The sequence below is a fragment of the Lutra lutra genome, chromosome 4 (assembly GCF_902655055.1).
Source record: "Lutra lutra chromosome 4, mLutLut1.2, whole genome shotgun sequence".
Taxonomy (NCBI): Eukaryota; Metazoa; Chordata; class Mammalia; order Carnivora; family Mustelidae; genus Lutra; species Lutra lutra.
Window position 1 is genome coordinate 13561535 of NC_062281.1, and position 26012 is coordinate 13587546.

The 26012-nt window shown below is 51.1% G+C and overlaps 1 long non-coding RNA gene across 1 annotated transcript in view; it reads right to left on the reverse strand.

The window, feature by feature from the left end:
* The window catches only part of LOC125098913 (uncharacterized), a 225727-nt gene that overhangs the window by 176465 nt on the left and 23250 nt on the right, over nt 1–26012 (reverse strand). The window contains exon 2 of the long non-coding RNA XR_007126973.1: nt 9452–9709. This is a non-coding gene — a long non-coding RNA (uncharacterized LOC125098913). The remainder of the gene's footprint in view (nt 1–9451; nt 9710–26012) is intronic.

Sequence of the window (26012 nt, forward strand, 5' to 3'; positions counted from 1 at the left end):
TCACACCAGAGGTCAAAGAAAAGCAACAGAGAACATCATTTTGTTTGGGGGCATCTGCCGATCAGAGGCCCTCATGGTGCTTCACTCCCGCTGAAGGGTTTGTCACAGTCATCACAATGTTCAAGTCTTAGGACACAGCCTCCGTAGCCCTTCCGAGTGGTGACCAGTGAAGTATCCCTCAAAAGACATCTTACAGAATACATCAAGACTCCATAAAACACCTTATACCTTGTGGGGGGCGGGGAGCTCTGTGAGGGAAACAGCCAGAGATGCATGAAAAGGTGTGTGTGTTGTAACAGGCAGAAGCAGAGGGAAACGCGGGTGCCCAGCAGTGCTGACCTGGCTAAGGATCTGACGTCAGTAATGTCCCCACAGCCCACTCACACGTGCTCTGCACTGTCATCTGGGGGGAGGCACCTTGACAGACGGTCCTCACCTCTCCCTCCCAGAGAAAGGCCAACCCCAGTAAAACGGAGCCCGACTTACAGGGTCTCTCTTGGGCAGGTGTGCGATCACATACAGGAAAGCAGCTCGGAACAAGTTGTTGCAACCCTGAATGGCATGGGGACATGGTCATGATAGAACGTTAAGTGACCCAAGTCAAGACATAAAATCATATGGAAGCAGGAAGAAAGATTCTAGGAGTAGAGGCGATCTGCCTTTTCCGCTTAATTTTATGTTCTGCCTGCATTTACCACATAAGCATGAGAGGGTGGGGGGCAGGGGGTGTGAAGTCTGTCTGCCTGTTAAGTTCCCCTCTGTTCTATGGCAGGGGCCTGAGGGGATGGTGCATCTGAAGGCTGCCCTTGGCCTCCAAGTGTCACCTGAAACAGTTCTCCAATGAAAGCGGCCCAAGGCCACCCAAGCTAAACCCTCTCTCCCCTCCACCGTCCAGGGTTCTCCCGCTAGGACTTCCATTAGGGCTTCCTATATGATGTGTCCTGAAAGGACTTCATTATGTGCTGAGCTTCCCCCCAGAATATGAACTGCTTCAGAGTAGGGACCTTGTGGGTTCTTCATGAGGGCATCTGCAGAGCCAGGTGCAGCGCCAGTGCACAGGAGGTCGTCAAGGCTACCACGGGGGTGGCAGAGTGGCTGGGTAGAGGGAAATATAGAAGGATGATTGGAAGAAAAGAAGCATGGAAGGGTGGACGGAAACACAGAAGTCAGGAGGGGAGCACAGACACAGGAGGAGGAATCACTAAGGGAAATCACCGGGAAGAGGTGAAGAGGTGCCCCACCAGCAAGGCAGCGGCAGACCAACGAGAAAAAAGGCTGCTGCGTCCACAGTGACAATCCAGAGTTCACATCTTGACGTTGCTACACTAAGTCCACTCTGCGAGGAGCTCCCCTGTCGTTCGTAAGGTCACGCGACAGGAGGGAGAGAAACAGCCATACAGCAGAGCTACACGCCACAGGAGAGCGAGAGCTCTTGAGCTGGCATCTTGCTCTCCACTACTCTCCTCTGCAAGACCCCCTGTCAGCAGGCAAGCTCCTCAGTGAGTCTCCCCACGGTGCTCGCGCCCAGGAATCCTTTCCCTCCATGTTCCAACCAAGGATTCCCAATCCTCTCTCTGCCTGGGGAAGGTCCCCCTGGGGAACAGCCAGTTCCCGGAGCCATACCGCACCCCAGCGCCCACACCTGGGAACCCAAGCTGCTGGGAGGAACCCTACTTCCTGCAGCACTACCTCCACCATCAAAACCTGCTCCCCTGCTCGGTGCCCAGCAACTGGTTCCCTCCAAAGAGCCACCCGGTGGTTCCAGCAATAAGTCACCTGCCCAGATCCGCACACACCGTGCCCCACGGTCCCTGGGGCGCTGCAGTTCTCGGCACTGCTGGCAGCCCTGAGCCAGTCATAGGGCACGGCGGGAGAGGAGGCGTTGCAGGGGCTGTCTGTCACCAGCCAGTTGTACAGAGGCATTATTCCCGGGGCTCGCCACACCCAGCTAACGCAGGCTGAAGGAGAGGCAGGATGACACATTTAAGGAGAGAAGAGAACAGGATCTCCCCTCAGGACTTGTGACTCAGCATCTCTACTTGCAGGGACAAAGAAACAGATCATTGCTGAGGGGCTCCCATGTACCAGGTCCTTCATAGATGAAGAGTCTCTCATGGAACAACCTTTGGCCTAGTTGGTATCACACCCATTTGACAGATAAGGAAACTGAGCTGAGGGCAGGTTAGAGAGATACCCTGCCCAGGATTAACCCCAGATGACTCTATGGTCCAGACCTGACTTTGCACTGATTGCTGGATCCAAGTTCAGCACCACCTCTTGTCTACACTGCCTTGTCTACTGAACGGGAAAACACAGGGGTGGGAGGGTTGTGTGAAGTTAAGTATGGGGCAGGATGCATAACCACTTCTTATCGAGAGCTAGGTGGATTATTTGACGCCTATGAAATTCTGTCCCTGGCGCAGTTAGGAGCACAAGGCCTAAGGCTCCACACGCCAGGCCTAACTGCTGGCTGGCCTTGCCCCTTACTAGCTGCATGGCCTTGGATAGAAACTGTGTATCTCAACCCTTAATTTCTTCATCTAGCTGATGGGAATAATGACAGTTCACCTCCCCGTTAGGTTTTTGCTTAAGAATTAAATAGGTTAAGGGGTGCCTGGGTGGCTCAGATGGTTGGGCGTCTGCCTGGGGCTCAGGTCATGATCTCTGGGTCCAGAGATCCAGCCCCACATTGGGTTCCCAGCTCAGTGGGAAGTCTGCTTCTCCCTCTCCTGCTGCCTCTCTTCCCCATTCATGCTTTTCTTTTCTCTCTCTCAAATGAATAAATTTAAAAAAATCTTAAAAAAAAAAGGATTGAATAGGTTAATATAAAAAGGCACTTTAGCGGGGCGCCTGGGTGGCTCAGTGGGTTAAGCCGCTGCCTCAGGCTCAGGTCATGATCTCGGAGTCCTGGGATCGAGCCCCGCGTCGGGCTCTCTGCTCAGCAGGTAGCCTGCTTCCTCCTCTCTCTCTGCCTGCCTCTCTGCCTGCTTGTGATCTCTCTGTCAAATAAATAAATAAAATTAAAAAAAAAAAAAGGCACTTTAGCTTAGGTCTGGAAAGTAGAAAACCCCAATGGATGGCTTCTGTAGTTCACTTGCTGTGTTTCCAAGTCAGTCTGACATACCAGCCAGAATCTGCATACTCCCACCCTCCATGAAAGCTCTCCCCATCCTTGTCCTCAACCTCGATCTCTGGTCTGTGTCTGGAGTGGAGACCAAATACAAGAAATTCCTCCATGAAGAGGGGTGTACACTCCTGTTTTTCCAGAAACACACAGTATGTTTTCATCTACCACTTTTGATAGAGAGGTGGGCATAAGAGATATTCACACCTCTTTGCTAAAGGAAGTATAATAAGATGAGTAAGATTACAAATGCAAACTGCCCTGTGGCTCCCATGGGGTCCTGGGGAAGGGCAGGACATTGGGAACTGCTCATCAGGAGGCGGTCACAAGAGGCAGCTAGTTCTGCTCCAGCCAGGGTGGCTGTGTGACAGTGAGACCACCACACCCAACCCAAGTTAGGCCAGAAATCCCACACTCTACGTGAAGTGGATGGAGTGTATCCTTTGGGATTTCAAACCCAGGCACACCCAAACCCTATCTGTATAGCCCATTTGGCCCTAAGCCACATTTAGGGCTAAGGCCCTGCAATTCCAAGGCTCCCAGCTCAGCACATGGAGGGCAGGAAGACCCTGAGGCCTTACTGCAGAGTCAGGCAGGGGCTGGAGAAAGGAATTCTCCACCTTTACCTGAGAAGCTCACTACAAATGCAGATTCCAATTCCCTGAGCACCAGGCAGATGTCTGGGCCCCAGGAGGGGTAGAGGTTTTGCTTTAGAAACACTTGTGTGGGGCAACTACCTCCCCTCTCTGTAGGAGACGCCTGAGACCAGCAGAAATGAAGTGACCCCACCACACACCAAAGTCACCCACTAAAGGAAGGTGCAGCTAGAGCCTGAATCTTCCAGAAGCTTCTCTTAGGCCCAAGATACTTCCCCAGCACCTAGTGCCTCAACACAGATTTCTCCTCTGGGTCATAAGAGTTACCCAATTTCTTCACACCATGCCCCATCCCCACCCCAGCTCCCAGAAGGAACCCTCAGGGGCCCTCAAGGTCTCCAGCTGCTTTCTCAGTCCTGTGAAGGAGGTCTCCCTCCCAGTCCCTCCCTCAGGGCTCAGCAGGCTGATTCAATCCACAGTGACAGCAGGACTCCTAATGACACTTTTGTTTCCTTTTAATAGTGGGCTTCCTGCGAGGTTGACAGCTGCCTTCCTTAGGAAAGACCCCAGCAGCCAAGAGGCAAAGAAGCAAAGAAAAAAAGCAGAGAGAGAAAGACAGAAGGAAAGGAACAAGGTCAATCAGGGAGTCTGGAAGTGAACTGAGGTCTGGGCTCAAATCCCCATACGCCTCTTTGTACATCTGTGACTCTGAGCCAGTGGCTAAGCACTGCCTCAGTCTCTTCAGCTGTGAAACGGGTCTACAGACGGTGTCTGATGTCTCTGGGTCAGAACTAACAGTAGGCAGCACAGTGTTAACAGAGAGATGTTATTATTGTAGCTGCTCCAGAGTAATGGGGTGGGTTTTCAAGGTCCTTGCACAATGCCCACAATCTACACAAGACACAGGACACTTGTGTGCGCCTCCCATGGCCTGTCAGGGCATGAGACCCGCCCCCCCCACCCATCTTGCCGCTCGCTCCCGCCCTAGCTTGCTTCATCTGCCCACGCTGCTGCTTCCCTTTCCCGTAACTCAGCCGCTGACTTGAGTCAAGCTCTTGGATTCTGGATCTCAAAGGGGCACAGCTGATGTGGGCAGGGCCTATAAAGGGATCCGGAGGCAAGAGACCTTGACGGTGGCCAAAGCAGAGAGGGTCAAACACCAATTCAGCCCAGGAGGGTCCCACAAAGGACCTGCTTGTTGAGGACAGGGCTGCCCCTGTGACTCAGAGGCCACACTGTGGGGCAATGACTCAGCAGCCCAGTGCAAAGCTGGGCTGGCCCAGCGCCCTGGAGCAGCCTCCAAAGCAGGGGTCCCATGCCAGCCCCGCGGGATGGGAGTCAGCCTGGAGGAATGCCCCCTCCCACCCGCCTGTGCCCGCTGTTGCCGACTCACGAGGCTGGCATCCCGGGGCAGCCCGTGATCGACCTGTCCAAATGCCAGAGGAAACAGGCGGGAACAGGAGCCCAGCTTCCCGGCTGTGCGGTGAGGTCATGCCTGCACAGGGTGAGCAGGACGGAGGAGGGTGGGCAGCCTCGGGGCAGGAAATGGCCAGGATGCCAGGAGGCCAGCACACTGGCTTCTGGGGCTGGAGAGAGAAGAGCCAGGAAGAGAAGTGACAGGCGAGCAGGACAATGGACGGTAGAGCCAGAGCACAGCCCTGAGAGACAGGGACATCAGTGCTGTAGCTCATTACCTATAGCATTCAGAGGCTTCACTGGCACAGGGCCCCCTCCCTCCCTGGCTTCTTCTTCCCCCTCCTCCCCTGCAACCTCTCCCTCCTTTCTTCCCTCCCCACCCCATGCACTTTAAGACAGTTCAGTCCCAACCGTGTCCCCAGCATCTGAGGTCACATAGAGCACCTCCAGAAAGCCTCTGCCTCTGCCAGCAGCCAGCGCCCTCAGATAAACCTGAGCCTCTACCAGCAAAACTCTACCTCCACCACCCCTACCACTCCACCCCATTTCCTCTCAAAAATCCTGTCACTCGGGCACCTGGGTAGCTCAGTGGGTTAAGCCTCTGCCTTCGGTTCATGTCATGATCTCAGGGTCTTGGGACTGAGCCCCACATCAGGCTCTCTACTCAGCAGGGAGCTTGCTTCCCCCTCTCTCTCTACCTGTCTTTCTGCCTACTTGTGATCTCTCTCTGTGTCAAATAAATAAATAAAATCTTTTTTAAAATCTTAAAAAAAAAAAATCCTGTCACTCACCAGCCACCTCTTCCAGGAAGCCCTCCAGAATCCTCAAGGGCAATGTGTCACTTTCCCTGCTTGGTGTCCTTCTGGGCACTGACTCACCTACTCACACTTTCACTACTGCTCTAGGTTCCTACTCCTATTGGTCCTGCAGGAGTTCTGTCCTGCCTCTTCACCTGCAGCCCAGGTTCTGGAGGAGCTGCGGTCCACCCTCCACATCCACTTCGAGGCTCTGGCCGACAGAAGATCTAGCACACCGGAGATGCTCAATAACCTTATGCTATGACTTCTTCCTATTCTGAAGTCTGGACAGCATGAGAGAAAATCCCAGCTGCCCTAACAAGCCAGTCACACCCAGTCACTGTCTACTAAGCTCCTCTCCACACAAGACACCACACTAGACACAATGGAAGCAGAAAGGACCCAGACCCGGGGGCCCTACCACAGGCAAGCAAGCAGCCAGGTTCCATGTGGCAATAACTGTGACAGGGCTGGCAGCAGGCACTCTGCAGATGGGGAAGGGAGAAGGGTGTAGGACAGGCTTTATTAACAGGAGTAAGGGTCCGACAACATCAGCTCACATATACAGAGCCCTTCATTTGTGCCAAGCGCTTTACCTCCTTTAATCCTCAGACACTATACCGTCTACTTTACATATGTTCATTTGTTTAAAACCCCAACCATTTTGGGGAGAAACTGTTACATCACATCTGGCTGGGGCCAGAGAGGTTGATATCATATTGAAGATCACACAGCCAGATTCACACCAAGGCAGGCGAGCACTGGGGTCCACGCACTAACCACTCTGCCTCACTGCCTCCTGCTCCAAAGCTTCCAAGCAGGGCATAACGTGCTGAGCAGAATTTTGATGACCCGTGCAAGTGTGCAAGTATCACTCCAGTGTCCTGCTGGGCTCACACCCCCCTTGCAACAGACCACAGAGCCTCGTTACGGGGGACCTGCCCCTTCCAGCTGCAGCCATCGCCGCTTCACTGGGGACTCTACACAAAGTCCACACGACTCATCACAGCAATCCCTGCCACTGCGACTCAGCCCTAAGAAGTCTAAAGCCAGAAACCGAGGCAGCATCCCCCGTGCCTCTGAGCCTGGGGATGGTTACCCAAAATCACAGTCAGCCAACAGGCAGCCTGGCTCCTGGTCATCCTTGTGAAGGGCCAGCTGAGCTCTAAGCACCAGGAAATCTGGATGAGCCTTCACCAGGTGACTTCACCAACCTCCATGTAGGAGTGGGGACTGTGGTCACGGCCAGAGAGACTGGGGCCAGAAAGATGAGAGGTTCCTCCCATGAAGCCAGTCCACTAAAGACCAGGGGGCAGAGCACGAAGGGCTCACGGGATCCCTCATCGCAATCTCACCTCTGCATAGAGAACCAGGGTCTACCTATCAAATCAAGTCTCACCTAAGACTCTTGACCCCTGGTCCAAATTCAGCCTCCCAAAAGACTATGACTAAGTGACTCCTGCCACTTGGCACTGAGACCCTCACCCCACTCCCTGGTCTCTGTCCTTTCACTGGAGGTGAAAATCCCACATCCAGGGAATCCCACTGCTCCCGAGTAGAGCCCTATAGACCGAAGACCAATCACGTGCCTGGGCCAGCCATCTTCATTCTGGCCAGAAACCCACAAGGTGTACACTGTCACCTCCAGTGGGCAGATGAGGACTACGAGGGCATCCTTGGAAGTCAGGTAGCTAGGTCACATAGCTTAGGATGGAGTTTGGATTAAGAACTCTGGATTATCTAGAAACATGGCCCTCTCTCTACCCATAAAACCACAATGAGTCCCAAAAAAGAGAAAAACCACCAGGAAAGGGTGCTCACCCTCAAATGTACCTACTAGACCAATATTTAACAGAAGAGGCTACTATAAAAATAAGTCAGGGGCCCCTGGGTGGCTCAGTCAGTTGGGCATCCAAGTCTTAGTTTTGGCTTAGGTTATGATCTTGGGGCCCTGAGATCGAGCCCCACATCGGGGTCTGTACTCAGGCAGGAATTTCTCCCTCTGCCCCCATTCCCCCCATGCTCGCTCTCTCTCTCTCTCTATAAATAAATAAAATCTTTAAAAAAATAAGTCAGTAAGTTATTCACAATACCCTACTCCCCCCCCCCCCCCAAAAAAAAAGGTTTCTATTTAAAATTTAGAAGATATTCCCCAGCTACCTACATCAGTTTTGGGGTTTGTGTTTGTTCCTTCTGCAGTCCTGTTTCAAAATAAAATGTTTAGAAAATTCTCTGTAACAGCATTTTCCTACTTTACAACAAAGAGACTGACCCACCACTGAATCTAAACAAGAGTCTAAAGGACAACATTCATGTATCAGACTTACACCACTCAATTCCACGTGCAGACACTCCTCATATGCTCTGACAACTGCCATGTGCTCCACAAGGACCAGGCAAAGGGACCATTCTTAACATCTGCAAAGGCAGGGCTGGGCTGGTCCACATGACTGCTGCTGTGTGAATGAGCCGAGTCCCAGCGCTTGGTGATCCGTACACCTTGAAGTCATCTCTACCCGCAATGTGGGGCACAAATGTCTAACCCTGAGATCAAGAGTCACTTGCTCTACTGACCAAGCCAGCCCAGTCCCCTCAGATATCTTTTTAGGGTCCCTGAACTGGGAATAAAACATCGTTAACAGAAGCACAAACGTGTGCCCAACAGGGACACACGGCCTGGGTTCCAAGTCAAGCCTCAAGCACTGTATCAGGGAAACAAGAGATTAAAAATCTTCTACAACGTAAAGGTTCCTTTTCAAAGCCAAAGAGCTACTCCCCAGTTACCTATTTTGTAAACCAGATATCTGCCCCTCAGTTTGCCTACAAAGGAGGCTCACCTTTGCCTAACTGTCCTTTAAAAAAGTTTCTGATCCCCAACAGCCTACACACAGCCCCAAGCCTGTAGTTCCACATGCACACGCACATAGTCCTACTCCTTTCTTATTTTCCAGTGTCCCTGTTTCTTCTACCCCCTTTACCTTGCCAGCCAGCCAAGAATGTGACAACAGAAACCTCTTGGGGACAATGACCACTGTGCCCTGGGACAGGGCCCTGGAAGTTTCCTCGGGATCCTACCTTTATCTGATTGAGAACCAGTCTTTCCACCTCCCTGGAACACCTTGTTCTGAAAGGTGGCTAGGCTTCAGGTTCTGCCTTAGCCTAAGAGACTCCAAAGATTAGAACCTAGAGGGAGCCCACAAGCTTTTCTACCCCTGGCTTCTCCGGGCTCCATCCCAGACCACCCTGAGCCCACCACAGAGGCCCTGAGAAGGTCTATGGAAAGAGACAGAAAACAGCCTGGTGCAGCACAGGTCCACCTCGGTCAGGCTAAACCCACCCAGGGTCCCCCCATCTCAGTGGTCATCTGCGGCCTGTTCTCCAACCGCCCCCCTTGCCTCATCCTTGACAACCTCATAAATGATCACACATGCTTCCTGCTGAGCCAGGGCAGCTCTCAGCAGTCACCAGCCAATCGGGACTGGCCCAGGGAATGAGACCATTTGCCATCCGTTACTTACCCAGCAACTCAGAATCTGCTGGGGGCAGGGAAGGGAGGCGAGCCTGGCATGTGACCTCCAGCTGTGTCTCCAACCCCACATCCACACACTGAGTGAGGACTTCACTCCACCTGTGGTCTCCAGCAACACCCCAGAGGTCCTCTCCACGCTGGTGTGGCACCCTCCTGCCTACAGGCTATGCCATTGCAGGTTCCCACCATGAACCAGCTGTGGGCACCTGGGCACATCTGCAACCTCTCTAACCCTCAGGCCTCTCATCTGTAAGACAGAAATAACTCATGAGTTATTGAGAGAATCAAATGAGGCCATGAATTTTTTTCCACTTCCTTTATTTATTTATTTTTTTTAAATGAAGTAATCTCTATGCCCAATGACAGGCTTGAACTCATGACCCTGAGATCACTAGTCACATGCTCTACCAACTGAGCCAGCCAGTTACTTACTGTTTTGTTTGTTTCTTTGTTTGTTTTTAAAGATTTTAGGGGTGCCTGGGTGTTTCAGTCCATTAAATGTCTGCCCTTGGCTCAGGTCATGATCCCAGGGTCCTGGGATGGAAGCCCACCTCAGGCTCCCTGCTTAGTGGGGAGTCTGCTTCTCCCTCTCCCTCTGCCCCTCCTTCCTGCTTGTGTTCACTACCTCTCTCTCTCTCTTTCTCTGTCAAATACATAAATAAAATCTTCTAAAAAATTGTATTTATTCATTTGAGAGAGAGAGCATGAGTGGGCGGGGGTTGCACAGTGGGAGAAGCAGGATTCTGGCTGAGCAGGAAGCCCGACACGCATGGGGCTTGATCTCAGGACCCTGAGAACATGACCTGAGCTGAAGGAAGCCACTTAACCGACTGAACCACCAGGTGTTCCCCCACCACTTACTTTTAAACAAACAAATTTTTAGAATAGTTTACAATTTTACAAGAAAATTGTGAGTATAGTACACAGTTCCCATATACTCCATCCCCCCTTTTCCCCTACTATTATCATTTTATATGAGGATTCTTATCAAATAATGAACTAATACTGACACATACTATGAACTGAAGTCTATACATGATTCAGATTTTCTTAGACTTCTAATGTCCTCCTATTCCAGGAGACCACCCAGTCTCATGTTACATTAGGTCCTCATGTGTCCTTAGGCTCTTCTTGGCTGCCTAAGATTTTCCTTGTTTTTTTGGTGACCTTCCCAGTTTTGAGGCATACTGATCAAAGTATTTTGTAAGGCCCCTATTGGGATTTGTAGAAGCCATGTTGATGCTAATGATGGAATAAGAAATGGCACTCTGCCACTGTGGTTGTCCTCCCCAAAACTGATAATCCCAGCCAAGAAGGTCATGGATATTTTAAATTAAATGTATGATAGATTAATACATTCAACACAGTTCAAAATTCAAATAGCACACAGAGAGACACAGTCAGAAGTCCCCCTCATGTCCCTTTCCACTTCTGGCTGGCTGGGCTCTCCCCCACACACCCAGGCTGCCAGCCACCTAGGTTGGTTTCTAGATCCTTACAGCATTTGGGCACATATAAACCCTTACATCCCTCCCACACAGGTACGCCTCTTCCACAAAAGGTGGCAAGCTGTATTTGCTATTCTGCATTTGGCTTTTTTGCAAGAACGTACCCCAAGATCTGTCCATGTCGTGCACAAAGCCATTGTTTCCCCTATCCCACATCCAGTCCGCTGGACAACTGGCCATCATTTACTGCGACAGCCTTTGGCTCACGGACATCTGAGTCACTAGACCTTTTGCTACCGTAAAACTGTTACAGAAGGAAAATGAAGACTACTGAGCATGGTTCATTTCACATCATCTGCAGGTGTATCTCTAGGGGAAACACAGGACCCCTCCTGACCCACTGCTTTGTCTTCCAGGGTTTTATTACCTTCGGCCAACCGCAGTCTAACCGCAGATGATCCTCCTTTGGACTGACCATCACAAGGTCAACAGTAGCCTAACACAATGTTAGAATGCCTGCCTTCTTCCCCTCCCTTCATCTTAACACATAGACATCTTATCATTCACATGGTCACAAGAAGAAGGATGAATACCAAGCAAGGAGATGTTCTGAGAGAGAGCCCACGTTCACTTAGCCCTTATTACAGTATATCACTGGAACTGCTGCATCTCACTACTAGCCACTGTTGTTACTCTCGCACTATGCCTAGTTTATAAATTAAACTTGATCCTGGGGTGAGTGTGCATAGGAAAAACCCAGTCTACATAGGTTTGGCACTAGGGTTTTAGGCATCTGCTGGGGGTCTTCGAACGTGTCTCGAGCAGATAAGGGGGTAACTGCTATATGTCAATGCCAGGTCACTGGGTCAAAGGGCTTACCTGGATGGAGAAGGCCAGCAAACCCTCCCAAAGGGCTGTAAACACTTGCATTCTCTCAGTGGTGTGTGTTTCTTCATGGCTCTAGCTACCACAAAGTACATCATCATCTTGCAAGTTAGACAATTTTAAGAGGGGCAAGTGTCATCTTTGCCTTTTTATGACTGAGTAGATCATCTGTTTAAGTACCATTTGAGATTCCTTTTTCCAGAACTATCTTCCTCTTGAAGAGCTGTGCGCCATACACCTATCAGCTGTCCCCTTAGCCATGGGCCAGCACCTGTGGGTGCTACCCAGACACACACTGCCAGGGCTCCAGCCACAACAAGGAAGCCAGCAGCCTGAAGAGGCAAGCAGGACGCATGTCAGGGTAAGAACGACGACTCGGCTGTGGCTCGGGCCTGGAGGGAAGGTGAGACTCAGCCGAGACCTCCAAGTACTATGTGTCACTTGCAGGGGCATGCAGGAAGGAAAGGTTCTCAGCAGGAAGAAGCCTCCCATGGGGGAGACTGCAGGAGACCTGAAGAACCTGTGAGGTCTGTTTAGAGGACAAGTGGGACCAAAGGCAGCATGGATGCCCACCCAGCCATACAACTAGCTCTTACAGTGTAAAGTGGAGGGGAACGTCCTAACCTCGTTTTCTTTCTTTACATTCTGCAGGCCTCTCAATGGGACTCCTGTTTTTAGACCACTGAGCTCAGCAGCTTAAAGCCTTGATCAGCTGAAGAACCCTAAGAAAATGTACTTCCCAGTCCTGAGTGGAGTCTGGGATGTACACTTGGAAAGGGGTCCCCGCTGGGTGATTCTCAGGGCATCTCTGATAAAGGACCACCCCCGGGCTCCAAGGTGGTCAACAAAGCCAAGGCACCCCTGAAAAGCAGGGTTTCAGAAACTCAAGTTGGGCAGGAAGGTGAAGTTTCAATAAACAGGAGTGACCTTTCCTCAAGTTTCGTTCAAGAGAGAAAACCACAGATACCAGAGAAACACCCACTTTGGAAATCTCTCTCATATGCATAAATCTGCTCCAGGCGTTAAGACTGTGGATGGGGAAACGAACATTCTGTTCTGTAAATATCTCAGGTCGACTAAGAATTCTCCCCAAGACCAGAGATACCCTGGGCAGCTCATCTGCATATCTGATGAATTATTCATGTTCCTGCCAGCTTCTGGAGTGCACTGGGTCATATCACTTGCATAACCTCATCTGGTGGGTAGAAATGGCAGTGTTGAGTCAGCTATATGTATATAGGCTTAGGGTCAAGGGCTGGTGCTCTTAAATTTCTAGACTTCAGGGAGATATTTGTCCATCCATTCCTCTCCCCCTCAGCACACACCTGGCTCAAGGTTCTCAAGTGCTTTGAAACCTCCTCCTCCCTTTCCTCATCTTCACCATCTCCCCTCCAATCCAGCCAGTGCAACAAAGACACAATCTTAGTATTCTGGAGGACTACCAGCCCAAAAGCCCTGTGGGGGGGGGTTCTTCTTCTCCTTGGGGACCCCAAACCGCTCCTCGCTCAGGCTATGAGCACATCAGCAAGCCAGCCTAGCCCGCCGTCTCCACGCTTAGAGTCCACCAGCCCTCTCCCTCCGACCGTCAGCTCTTCAGAAAGGAACCATATCAGGATCCACAATGAAGTGCCTTTGCTTCAGCCTCCAGTGCCCCCTCCCTCACAACACACACTGTGTGCCCTGCTCTCATTATCCCTAAAAAGGGCTCAATTCCAATTCTATCTCCTTTAAGAAAGCTTTTCCTATGCAAAGAGTTCCTAATAGGTTGCAGGCACCATCGAAGACCTGGAGGTTCATCCCTACGAAGTTCAGTCTAGCGGGTGAGACAGACGTGCTGATGCTAGTGGATGAGACAGGCTCTGTTCATGGTCAACACAGGCAGCTGTGGCAGCCTGTCCTAAATCTGGAAGTCAGGGAGGACTTCCTGGGGGAAGTGGCACCTGAGCTGCATCTTTAAGAACTGAAGAGGACTACAGGTTGCAGGAGGGCTGCGTGGCTTGTAAAACATGGGTGGGGCTGTGTTCAGAAGGCCTCATGGGCAAGAGAAAAGGGAGAAACGGGCCATGCTCACAGCACAAGCACCCAAAAGTACACTCGAGGAACGGCAGCCTCAGCTCTCCTGAGGGCTTCACACTTACTGTTTCAGATGCTTCATGAGGCTGCAGCAGGACCGCCCTCCCCAGCAGCTTTCTCACGCACAAGGGCACCCACTTCAGCGAACCGATGCAAATAGAGCCTTTAATAGTGCAGAAACACTGAATAATTCAGCAGCCAGGAGGCTCCCAAAGGAACTGTGAGGCATATCAAGAATCCTCTGCCCAGGTTTTAGCAGCTTCAGAAGGCAGAGGAGCCCTTTGAGGCCATACTTTGGAAAGGAAGGACCTTTTCTTAAGGCATCTGCACCAAGTACCACGTGAGCACATCTAGACAGCCCAAGACAACGAGGGATTCCGACTGCTTATAAAAAAGCAAGTGCCACTCACAAAGGGTTTGATTTATAAACACCTGGCCCATAACAAACCCCTTCCAATTTGACCACCTGTTCTGTCCTCACAGCCAGAGTGGTGGGCGAGGTCCCTCCTGATGCTTCTGCAGGACAAGAAGCTGGGGCTCTCACCTTTAGGGGAGAGGGCACTTCCAGGCCCAGCACAGAAGGTTTCAGAGAGAGGATTCTGGTCTGGTACTCTGGGCTGGGACACATGCTCTCTGCCATGTGAATTCTAGGAAGTCTGGAACTGGGCAGACCACCGGAGGCCACCTAGTGCAATTTCTCCTGGTACCCAGGGAAAGACCGCGGGGTTCCGTGACTCTCTAGTGACCAAGCTGGATCAAGATGTCAGTGTTCTAAGACTGATTAATTAGCTTGGGGACAAACCAGGTCTTTTCTGAGGCAAAGATATGGCTAATGCACACTAGTGCCTACGAGGCCAGCCTGGTCCTCTCTGGAAAGAGGAACAGATGACCTCCGTGGGGGCTGAGGATGGGCCTGGGAGCAGCCCTCTGTGCTCCAGAGACACAGACAGAGCGGGGCAATAACAAATGCAGTGCAGAGTCCCATCAAAGGGCAAAACAGTGTTTTAGTCTTTGTCTTAAACACCGAAAATGGATAGGGGCGTCTGGGTGGCTCAGTCGGTTGAGCATCCAACTCTTGATCTCAGCTCAGGTCTTGATCTCAGGGTCATAAGTCTGAGCCCTGCGTGGAGCCTACCTAAAAAAATAAATAAATGAATGAACCAAAATGGATAAAAGGTAATAAGAAAGACACAAAATTCCAAGAATCTAAACATAAACCACTCCACAGAAGTTTAAAGGGCATACAACTTAAAAAATAAATAATAATAAGACAAATAATGAAAAAAATGTAATAATAATAAGCCATTTAAACATAATGTAAAAATCCATTTACATGCCTTCACAAATAAACACACAGTTGTACATCTTTGGTCAGACAATAGGGTATGAAATCGTTGCATAGTGACATATGGTGTGGTGCCAAAACCTGGAATCGACATAGATTCCCACATCAGACATCTGAACTTCTATCAAATGGAGCTAGTGGTATCTGTCTCCCTTTCCAGCTGGTCAATGAGAGACAGAGAAAGCTCTAATTCTGAGTTGGAAGGGAATTTACGGAGCATGTACTATGTGCCAGGAACCCTGCCTCATTCCCAATAGTCCTTTGAGATGTATTGTCCCCATTTTACAGGATGGAGACTAAGGCCCAACCACCATTTCCAGAGCAAGCTTGGGGGAAGGAGTCCAAGCCACCAAGGGTTTCTGGTCTACTTGGTCACAGGGGAATGGGACAGAACTGGAAGCTGTTGGAGCCCTGGGCCTCTCTCTCCACTCACAATCCCACTAGACACGGGCCCTGGCCTACAGGGGTGCCCTCCCACTCCTGGGCATCCTGTGAGAACCAGCTCAGCACGGGGGACTCAGCATAGTGTGGCCTGAGATACCAGGTGAGGCCTTATGCCTGGCTGGGCTATCCCAGCCTCCTGCTACAGCAGCCTCTTCGACCACACCAGAAACCCTCTGTGTCCCTTGCTCTGCAAAGCCCAGCCATGAGAAAGTCCCCACGGCCAGGGCTGTCCCACCAAGGTGTGGCCCATGCAGTGAGCACGACCTCTGACCCTCCAGAGCCTGTCTCCCTGCATTCCACCCTATTTTAAGGCCTTCTTGAGAGCCAAACAGGATTCAGGGCTCGCCGGGGACAGTCTGTAAAAGTTTTCCACTGAAACAAAGATTACAATGCTGTAACTCAAAGCGTGACTTTACAATGGGATCTGATTATCAAGAGTTCCAGAATATCCTCTTTTGAGACTCACTGCTCCTTTCTCTTTCCTGTCGTTTATGGGCTGGCAGGGCCACAGCACGTAGACCAGGCAAATGCCTCATTTGGGGGGGTGGGGTTCCTCCCAGGGGGTGGTTCTGGGGTCCCAGCACTCATCCTAAGGGACCCCTGTCAACACCCACTGTCCTGATGACAGTAACCATGATACTAAATATATCTGATCCAACCCTCCAGGGTCTTCCCACTTCCCTCCAAATACCACCCAAAGGCCCCATGCAATGTGGACTCCTTGCCTCTCTGGCCTCATTTCCTACCCTTCCTTCATCTGCTCACTCCTCTCCAGCCACAGGACCCCCTCACTCCCTGGGTACCCTCCTTTTGTCCTTTCCCCCAACTCTAATCCAGTGTCTGCCCTTCTCCATCCAACTCTGCACCCAACAAGCATACACCTAGGGGCTCTATCAACTCCCAGATGCCCTTGGCCATCCGTTGAGTTCAGGCAAATGGGAGGCACCAGCAGGAGGTCAAAGGGTGGGCTAAGGAAAAGTTCTAGGTAGGAATTATGGGACTCCTTCGACACAGCAGGTGGTCTGCCAAGCGCGCCCCCCCCCCCCGCCTCCCTGGCTTTGGCAATACTATCCTCTCCCTGCCTTCCCAGGTTTGTGCCTCTGTCTACAGCCCTTCATTAAACCCTCCTCGGCTGAGCCATCAGGACTGTGACCTGCCCAACCACCTCATGACCAACCTGGGTGTTTCCAGGGCTCTCTGCCTGCCCTCTCTCCCCAGCTGCTCCCCTGGTTCATCTGCATTCATGTCTCTGCAAGCCTGCCCCCATAAGTCCTCTCTCTTGGCAGTATCTTTCTCTGAGCACGAATTACTTTCTAACATACCCTAACTCCTTCCCCCTCTAGATTTAAGCTCCATTCAGAGCAAGAACTTCGTCTTACTCTTACATTCCCAGTTCCTAGAGCAAGGTCACATGAATGTTTAATACTTGCCAAATGAATTTGTTAACAGACATTTATAAGGCAACACTAACTAGCTATGACCATCAGAAATCGACCAGTATTTACAGAGGGCCGACCGCACGCCAGTTTCTGCCCTAGGTGCTGGGGATCGAGATGCTGGCCAACACAATGACAGACCAGTCCCCACTCAGGAGCATCCTCCAGTTCCAGCCTACTCAGGCAGACCCTGCACTTGGAGCACGCGGGAGCCTGCATGACTTGCACAGTAGCTAGTTGTCCTGCCTGACTGCGAAGTCCCTCCTGGGGTCTGAATGCACAAAAGGGCTCCCCTAGACCTTCGGCACCAGCCAGCAGAATCCAGATATCTGCTGACCTCAGCAGGATGTGCAGGGAGCCTGGGTAGCCGTCGGATTTGAAGTGGGCGCTTGGATTCCTCTGTGTCCTGTGCTGTCTTCAAAGGATGACAAGAGCCAACAGCAAGGCTGGAGTCAGGCATGACGGCTTCACATCCCTGCTGAGCCCCTCCCCGGGTGCATGGCCTTTGGGCCAGGAACCTGCCATCTCTGAGGACCCAGTTTCCTCACCCATAAAACGGGGAGATCTGTCTTTAATTTTCCCAGGACTACCATGAAAATCCGATACCCTGCCTGTGGAAGGCCTGGCACAAAGGAAAAAGAAACAGAGCAAAAAAATGGAAGCTGTCATTACGTTTCTGAAGGGTAAATGCTGGGGTGAGTTTCCAATGCATTATTTTCAATGGCACGCATATGTGGGGTGGAGTGGGGGATCAAGTTCCAAGCTAGAAAAACATCAAATATATTTAGTCACTCCCAAGGACCTATTTCTGTAAACTTTTGGGCAGAGAGTTCACGAGTTTGAGAAACCGGCCTTTTAAGGGAAAGAGGACTTGTCCCCACTGAGAAGGACACCAACTCTGTCCAGAGGGGGCATGACAACAGATGGAAGCTGGGTAGGCATGAAGGTGATGGAATGGTGTGTGCACGTGCCTGTGGTTTTCAATAAACGCCATCACTTCGGGAAGTTAAACATTTGTCCCCATAGTGGTCCCACTATAAAAACACACAGGGAGCGCCTCACTTGACTGTGATTTCTGAGAGCGGACCAGGCTACGTCAAGCCAATGTCACAGTTGACCTCAAGGCTCCAGAGTAAGTTCAGGCTCATGCTACAGGCCCATCCATCATGGGGCCGCTGGGGGTTCTAGTCAGGAGGGTCCTCCTCGTCCTGTGGCCAGGAGGCCAGAGCAGCCACCATCCACAACCCTCTGCCTGCCCAACACACAGCTCTCAGAGCTGCCACTGAAAGCCACACACTTCTCACATTCCATCTGGGGCCATGGTCTGGCCCCATCTCAAGGAGGAGGAAAGCATCCTCGTGCATAGGAGGAGAGCAGATATTGAACAGAGATGCTGCTTATGATCGCTTTTTATTTTCTTTCTAACCCCCTCACCCAACACAGTGTCTAACAAACCATAAAAACACTCAGGAACATTCCTTAAATAAATGAACAAACCCTTCTCTGTGCTTGACTTTCAGAGCCTATTTATAACACCTGCAAGAGAAGCAGGCCCATCCCTGGTCTATGAACCAAGCAGTCCTGCTGGTCCTGGAGTCTCACTGCCTGGGTTCAAATCTCAGCTCTGCCTTTTATTACTTGGGTGACCTTGGGCCAAGTTGGTCAACCTCTCTGTGCCTCAACTTCTTCGTCTGTAAAATGGGAATAGTGCTAACAGCATTTGAAATACTGAACTGTTACGAAGATGAAATCAGTTAGTTGGCAGAAAGTACCCAGAATAGTGCCTGGTAGGTAATAAGGGCTTATTAACAGAAGCTGTTATTATTACTAGGCTCAGAGTCAGACCTTGTTTTTGCCTCCCTATCGTGTGACCTATGTGACTTTAATTCCTCAACACTCTTCCAAATGACACATCTTCAAGCTACATGTGCCCAACACTTGCTGAGCACAGACCACAGAGCTGGCATCTGTCCACCGCTCCCCAAGACAACTGCTTCACAGAGGACCACCATTACTCTACATGCAAACTGTGACAATATATATAATTATATATGTGCCGGATGCACACAAACAGCCACACCCCTTTCGAATTACATCTGATATCCACAACTCCAGCCAAAATAGCAGATTAAGTCAAGGAAGCAGTACGTGGACTGGTCACATGTGGCACCCCTGAGGTTATGAATGTGGGGACAGTTTGAATTCCGACTCTGGGCAAGCAGCACCCCCCAAAAGGCATCCCTCATGTGTAAAGGAGGGGTACCCGCCCTCCGCCCCAGCCTCTGCAGGATCACTCAGTAACAGCCTGAGGAAAGTTAAAGGAATGATTCAGCCCACACGTGGGAGGGGCTCAATCAATATGAACTCTCTATTCCTCTTTAATAAAACACAACAATTAACATAGAAAACCCAAGGAAACGATACAGAAATAACGTGCATTAAAGTTAACCATAGCCTCCTAAAAACAATACATCAGAGGAACTTTCCAAAAGTCTGTTTTCCAACAATGGTTCATGAAGCCATCTGGAAGTTTTGAAGCGTCCCCTTAACTTCCGGTATTCAAACTAACACAGGCTTCATGGACTGAGTGTCAGTGGCAGCAGCGGAGGTCCGCCCGAACCTTTTCCTATTCTCTCAAGCTGGAGGTGTTGCTGGAAGCCCCACAGTCCTTCACCAGCAAGGGTTGGGCCCCCAGCCTCGGCTCTCCCACCTGCTGGTCCCAACCAGAGCCCAGTGCCCGTCTTCAGCGTCTGTTCATCCATGGCCCTCCTGCGGGCACCAGAGGGCCACCCCGGAGAGGGAAGCGTTTGTCAGCTGTGAAACAGAACAAGACCCCAAAGAGCTCTAGCCAAAAACTCACCTCAGGAGGCCTGGCTTCTGGCCCACGCACTACAGTCCACACTCTTCGGTGCGAAACAGGCTGGGGAAGACCCCCTAACTGGAACCCCCCATGACCCCGGGCCATCCAGCTGGAGGTTTGTGAAAGGAAGCGAGTGAGGGGATGTGCCCAGCACAGCCTCCCTCAGTGTTGTATAGGAGTTCAGCACACAGACGTGGGTCCCGGGTTCGAATGCAAACTCCCCGCTTATCCCGTGTGGTCTCCCAGCCTCTCTGGGTTAAGAAGAGGACACTCCTCCATAAGACGGAGACAGTGCACATAGAGCAAGAGCTGCAGAAGCTATTATTTCATTATCAGCACGTAGCATTGTGACCGTCATGGCCAGCCTCTGGGACTCGGGAGCTCTGCTTTCTTCCACAGTGAAGTCACTGCCAACTCCGGCTGCGGGGCTCAGCCTTGCTCCGGCCCTCGGCAGGCTGCCCTCATTCACTTTTTATTCATTCAAGAATATTAGTCACCCACAACGCATCAGACAACACAGAGAACAAGGAGGACAAAGTCGCAGACAAAGTCCCATTTTTTAGTACAGCCATACCAAAACCAGAGTGAGGCAGGGGTTGGGGGACAGGGCAGCTGGGTGGGTGATGGACATGGGGAGGGTGTGTGTTGTGGTGAGCACTGGGTGTTGTGTGAGACTGATGAATCACAGACCTGCACCAAATAATACATTATATATTAATTTAAAATAATTATGATATAAATAAAAACAACAAATGTATTTATTTCTATTTTTAAAAGGTGAAATACATCAAATAATACATTATATGTTAACTTAAAATAATTATGATATAAACAAAAAGAATCAATGTATTTATTTCTATTTTAAAAGAAAAGAAGTGAAATACATCAAAAAAAATTTTTTTCCAGGCTGTGATTGATGCCACAGCAGAAGTCAGCAGCACTCAGTGACTGAGAATGACGAAGGTTGGGGAACAGGCCTATTAGAAGGGATGGTCTGAGGAGGTGGCCAAGATCGGGATGAACAGAAGCCAGCCTTTCAAAGAGCTGGGGGAGGAATGTTCCAGAACAAGTGACCAGCAAGCACACAAAGGTCCTGTGGCAGAGTAGGGTGAACGGGAACTAACAAATGCCAGGGTACTGGGTGGGAGAGCACCCAGAAGAGGTTAGACGGGGGTGCCTGGGTGGCTCAATGGATTAGACCTCTGCTTTTCGCTCAGGTCATGATCTCAGGGTTCTGGGATCGAGTCCCACATCGGGCTCTCTGCTCAGTGGAGAGCCTGCTCCCCTTCTCTCTGCCTGCTTCTCTGCCTACTTGTGATCTCTGTCAAACAAATAAAGTATTTAAAAAAAAAAAAGAGGCTAGAAGACAGGCAGGGTCCCATAAGAACAGGGATTGGACTGGGGAGCCTGGGAAGGGCTTCCATTGGCCACATGGCCAGGCTCTGCTGGCTCCCAGGGAAGGGACCATGGTAGAAGCAGGGGCCCAGGCAGGCAGCTACTGCATATGGGCCGTGAAAGGTAAGGGAGGCATGGATGGGGACAGTGGCATCAGAAGCAGAGAGGACAGGACTTTGAAGGTACTGGACTAAATTGTGGTCCTCCGAATGAGATAGACTTCCTTCAACCTTGGTACCACCATGAGCTTGTTAGAGACTCAATTCTAGACCCCCGGTTGTGGGGCTCAGCTGTCTGGAGTTCAACAAGCCTGCCATGCGGTTCTGAAGGCCACCGCCATCAGAGAAGCAGTGGGCGAGATGACTGATAGTATCAGTGGACACACCGATGTGTCCCCCAGGGACTGTCTTCATATCCATCCAGGGCCCGGTGGACTCTAACCCTTCCTGCCGTGTGTGATCCTAGACCCATAGGTGGTTTCTAGAAAATACCCTGTCTGTGGCATTGCTGTCCAGTTGCCCCAGCTGGGGCAGCCCAGGCCAAGCTAGAGACGGTAAGAGGGGCCTAGGTCCAGCTGGCACTATTGGGTCAGTGGGGCTGGGAGCAGGAAGCAGGATGGGGAGAGGTTCACACTCCCCTGGGGCCACTGTCATTGCACAGCATTCCAGTCTCAGGACAAGAATGCAGGCAATCCCTCTGCGTCCTGGGGCAGGATTGTCCTAAAGCAGAGAGGATTATGGAATGCCTGCTAATTGACCAAAACTGTGGAATCTGACCCAAATCCCTCAACCACCCCTGCAGTCCTGGCCAGCAGTATTCCCCTAGGCGCAGTAGGGCCCAGGGGATTAGGTGCGACTATGAGGCCGCAGAGCCAGGACTCACACACAGAGGTCATAGAAACAATTCATTTCACAGGCCTTGGGGTCAGGCTTGCTCTCACAGACTCTAAAGCATTCTCCCTTCTCCTCATCCCTCTCAACCCAAGTGACACTCATCAACCAAGGTGACACAGCAAGGCAGAGACCAAAGCCCAAAGAGGCAAGAGAACAAACATGGGGTCAGAATCCAGAATGCACCCCCTTCTGTCCGCGTACTGGGGCCACCACCTGCCCAGGAGACCAGTGCTCTCAGTGGAATGAAGCAAGTGGCCTCTCCAGCTCCTCAGCCACCCCCCAGCTAGCCAGCTGCTTGACCCCGTCCTGCGTCCTCTCCACCCTCCAGTCCAGCCACCCCCCTCACTCGCGTCTGCCATCTGGCCTTCCTTCTGTTCCTCAAGTAACCAGGCTTGCTCCCATCTTGAGAAGTATCTATCCATACCTCCGTTAGGTGACAGTCATAAAAATAGCAGGTGCTGTCATCCATCTGGGATGTTATCTTCAATAGCATGCTAGGCATGTCTACTGGGTTCAATAATGTGTCCCAGAGATTCATGTGTCCCCAGAACCTGAGAACATGATCTTATTATTTGGAAATTGGGGGTCTTCTGCAGAGTGATTTGTTAAGATGAGGTCACCCTGGGTTGGGGTGGGCCCCAGCTCTAGTGACTGGTGTCCTTATAGAAGGAGGCATGCACACAGAGACACACTCAAGGAGCAGACCATGGGACGATGAAAGCAGGAGCTGGAATCTTGGTACAGAAAGGCAAGGAATGCCGAGCATTTCCAGCACCCACCGGACGAGACGCTAGAGAGGGGTGAGGAAAGGTTCTTCCACAGAGCCTTTCGAGAGAGCATGGCCCTAATGGCACCTTGATTTTGGACTTCTAGCCTCCAAAACCTTGAGAGAATAAATATCTGCTGTTGCAAACGACCTCGTTTGTGGTCACCAGTCACAGCAGCCCTAGCAGACCAAGGCAACACTGCACAAGTACTCTCTACAGCCTGTGCCCCGACCCTGCCAAGATGGAATTCCGGTTCTCGCTCTACAGGTGGGATCAGAGATGACCCATGCTGGAGTTCACATGCTGATGAGTGGCAGAGCTGAGATCCAAACTTAGACTCTAGAAATAGGTTCTTCACACCAAGCTGGGCAGCCACTCTCTTCTGGCAACACAGGTTCCCCCCACCCAATAAAGGAGCCTTGGAAGCAACACCTCGAGGCCTGCTCCTTTAAAGCCCTTCACAGCTGTTCTATCCGCGAGGGTTTCTGGGAAGCTCTGCTTAGCATCGAGAGAGGAACTGCCTCTGAAATTCTTCTAAGAGCAAGCTCGAAGGCGGATGGAGTCTTATTACCTCCACAGCTACAACATAAATTTTTCTTGCGGGGACCACCCCATCTCTCTATATATTTAAAAGGTTTTCATTATATGCAATAATTATTTTTTTTGCTCATCACAGAGTCCTTTGTAGTCCCTGACCTGAATCATTATTATTATACTTGGCTCTGATGCTAACAAGCTTACCTTCTGAACAGGCATTCTGGGCAAAAGATCCAAAAATCTTTAACTGGTTGAGGCTTGGAACGGCATCTGGCATGTAATTATTTTTAACAGGAAAAAATAGCCCATCTTGTCAGCTTTCCATTTCCAGCAAAGACAAATTGGCCACAAGCACATACATAAAAGGGTGAGTTTGGTAGAACATACATCATCCGTTCGTTAATTCACTGAGCTTAATCAAGATGAATGCAGTCATTCACTCTCTACGGATGGACTGTCCTTCATGTCCCTCTCTGCCCACGTTGAAAGGGAAACTTGGCCTATCTTGGCTCCCAAAGCCAACGAGCAGAGATTTCCCGCAAGTTTTCTAAAGCTTCAATGAAAACAGGGCTTGTTTGCTTTATCATTTAAATTTCAAAATACATCACTGGCCAAGGAAAAATACAAACACCGGAGGGCTGGCGCTGCCAGTGCTGAAGAGAGGAGAAGCCACCAGAGGAGAATCAAAGCCCCACACTGTGGGGCCGCTGACGCCACTTACTATTATCGTTACGGTTGTTATTGTTGCTGTTACCGGGGATAAGGACTCACCTCCCCAGAACCTCACAGTCTCTCCCTCAGGAACGGCACAGCTGCCCTGTGCCTCAGTTTCCTTCATCTGTACAAGAAACTCGACACAGGAAAATGCCTTGGGCCTGAGTTCTACTTTGCGAATAAAGAGGGGAGGAAGTTGGCGCAGCTCTGCTGAAATGCGCCTGGGCGTTAATGGCCAGAAAGCACTGGCCCTTCTTACCAGCCGTCAGGCTAATGCAGGGCCCCGTCCAAGCAGCGACAAGGTTCGCCACCCCCTGCCCACCCCCTGCCCAGCCCCTGACCGTGGGATCAATATGGCTATTTTCGTGTTGAATGGGTAAACAAAAATGGGCCTATAAACACTTCTAGATGTCCTAAATTGGTCACTGCGTGGGGGGGGGGAACCGCTCACCAATGAACGGAGACCTCCAGAGGGCGGGGGGGGCTAACTCAAGGCTAATAATCTGGCTCCCCAGCCCTGGCAGTGGCCCTGGGAGAAACCGGGGTGGGGGGGTGCTTCAGGCCAGCATGAAGATCAAAAGTGTTTGAGATGGAGAAAGATAGGGGTTTCAGGCCTTCTGCTCCTGCTCCCCACCCCCTCCTCCCCCCATCCCCCACCATCCAAGGCTGCAGAGCAAGACGCTCATTCAGGACTCAACTCAAATGACCCCTGAGATGCGGGGTCTGGGGCAGGGCAGGAAATCCAGACTTCATGCCAGAAAAAAAGGGGGAAAGACATTTTTCCAGGGAGCTGCCAACTCCGTGCATGGGGCCTGGGGGAGCAGCTCAAGCCTGCCCTACAAGCAAGGCAGCCCTGAAATTCTTGGAACAAGGCTTGGTTCAAAGGAGGGTAGGGAACAGGCTGCACAGACTTCCTTCTGCACTGGGAGGTACCTGTGCCGGGAGGAGGTTGGGTGGGAGGAGGCCAAGGCCTCCAGCATCAGGCCTGCTCAGTCTGGCCCAGGGCTCCCCCACACAGTGCATCCCAGAGGGTGGCACACAGGGACACAGGAGTGGTCAGCTGTCTGGGGACCAGGGGTGTTTAAGACTCCAGACTCGGCTTGGCAGACTCTGGAAGGCAGGGAAGAAGGCCAGCAAGGGGAAAGCAGACAGTTGGTGGGACTAGAAGAAAGCTTTCCAGTCTGGGATTTGGGTACATGGGTTCAGATGGACAGCTACGAAACTAACAGATTTCTGAATCCTCCTAAGAGCTTGTTATGATTGCATCAGGAAGCAAGCGGGATAGCATTCAAAGATTTTTTACCACCTGGCAGACTTTTTTTTTTTTAAGATTTTATTTATTTGACACAGAGAGAGAGAGAGGGAGCACAAGCAGGGGGAGTGGGAGAGGGAGAAGCAGGATCCCCACTGAGCAGGGAACCCAACATGGGGCTCGATTCCAGGACCCCGGGATCGTGACCTGAGCCAAAGGTAGACACTTAATAACTGAGCCACCCGGGTGCCCCTACCTGGTGGATTTTTAAGAACTTGATTTTTATTGATTGAAGAATGAATACGTGCACTTGGTAAATCTTTTCCACAGAATGGAAAGAGTCTTAGAATCAATGCTAAGCTTCCCTGAGACCTCAGAAGGCCCATTGGCCTCCTCTGCCACAGCCGCTAGTCTCAACTTCTTTGCTCGTCCTTCCAGATCTAGTCTGTGCACACATGCTTTTGTGTGTGTTCTTCCTTTTCCAAGCAAATGGAAACAGCG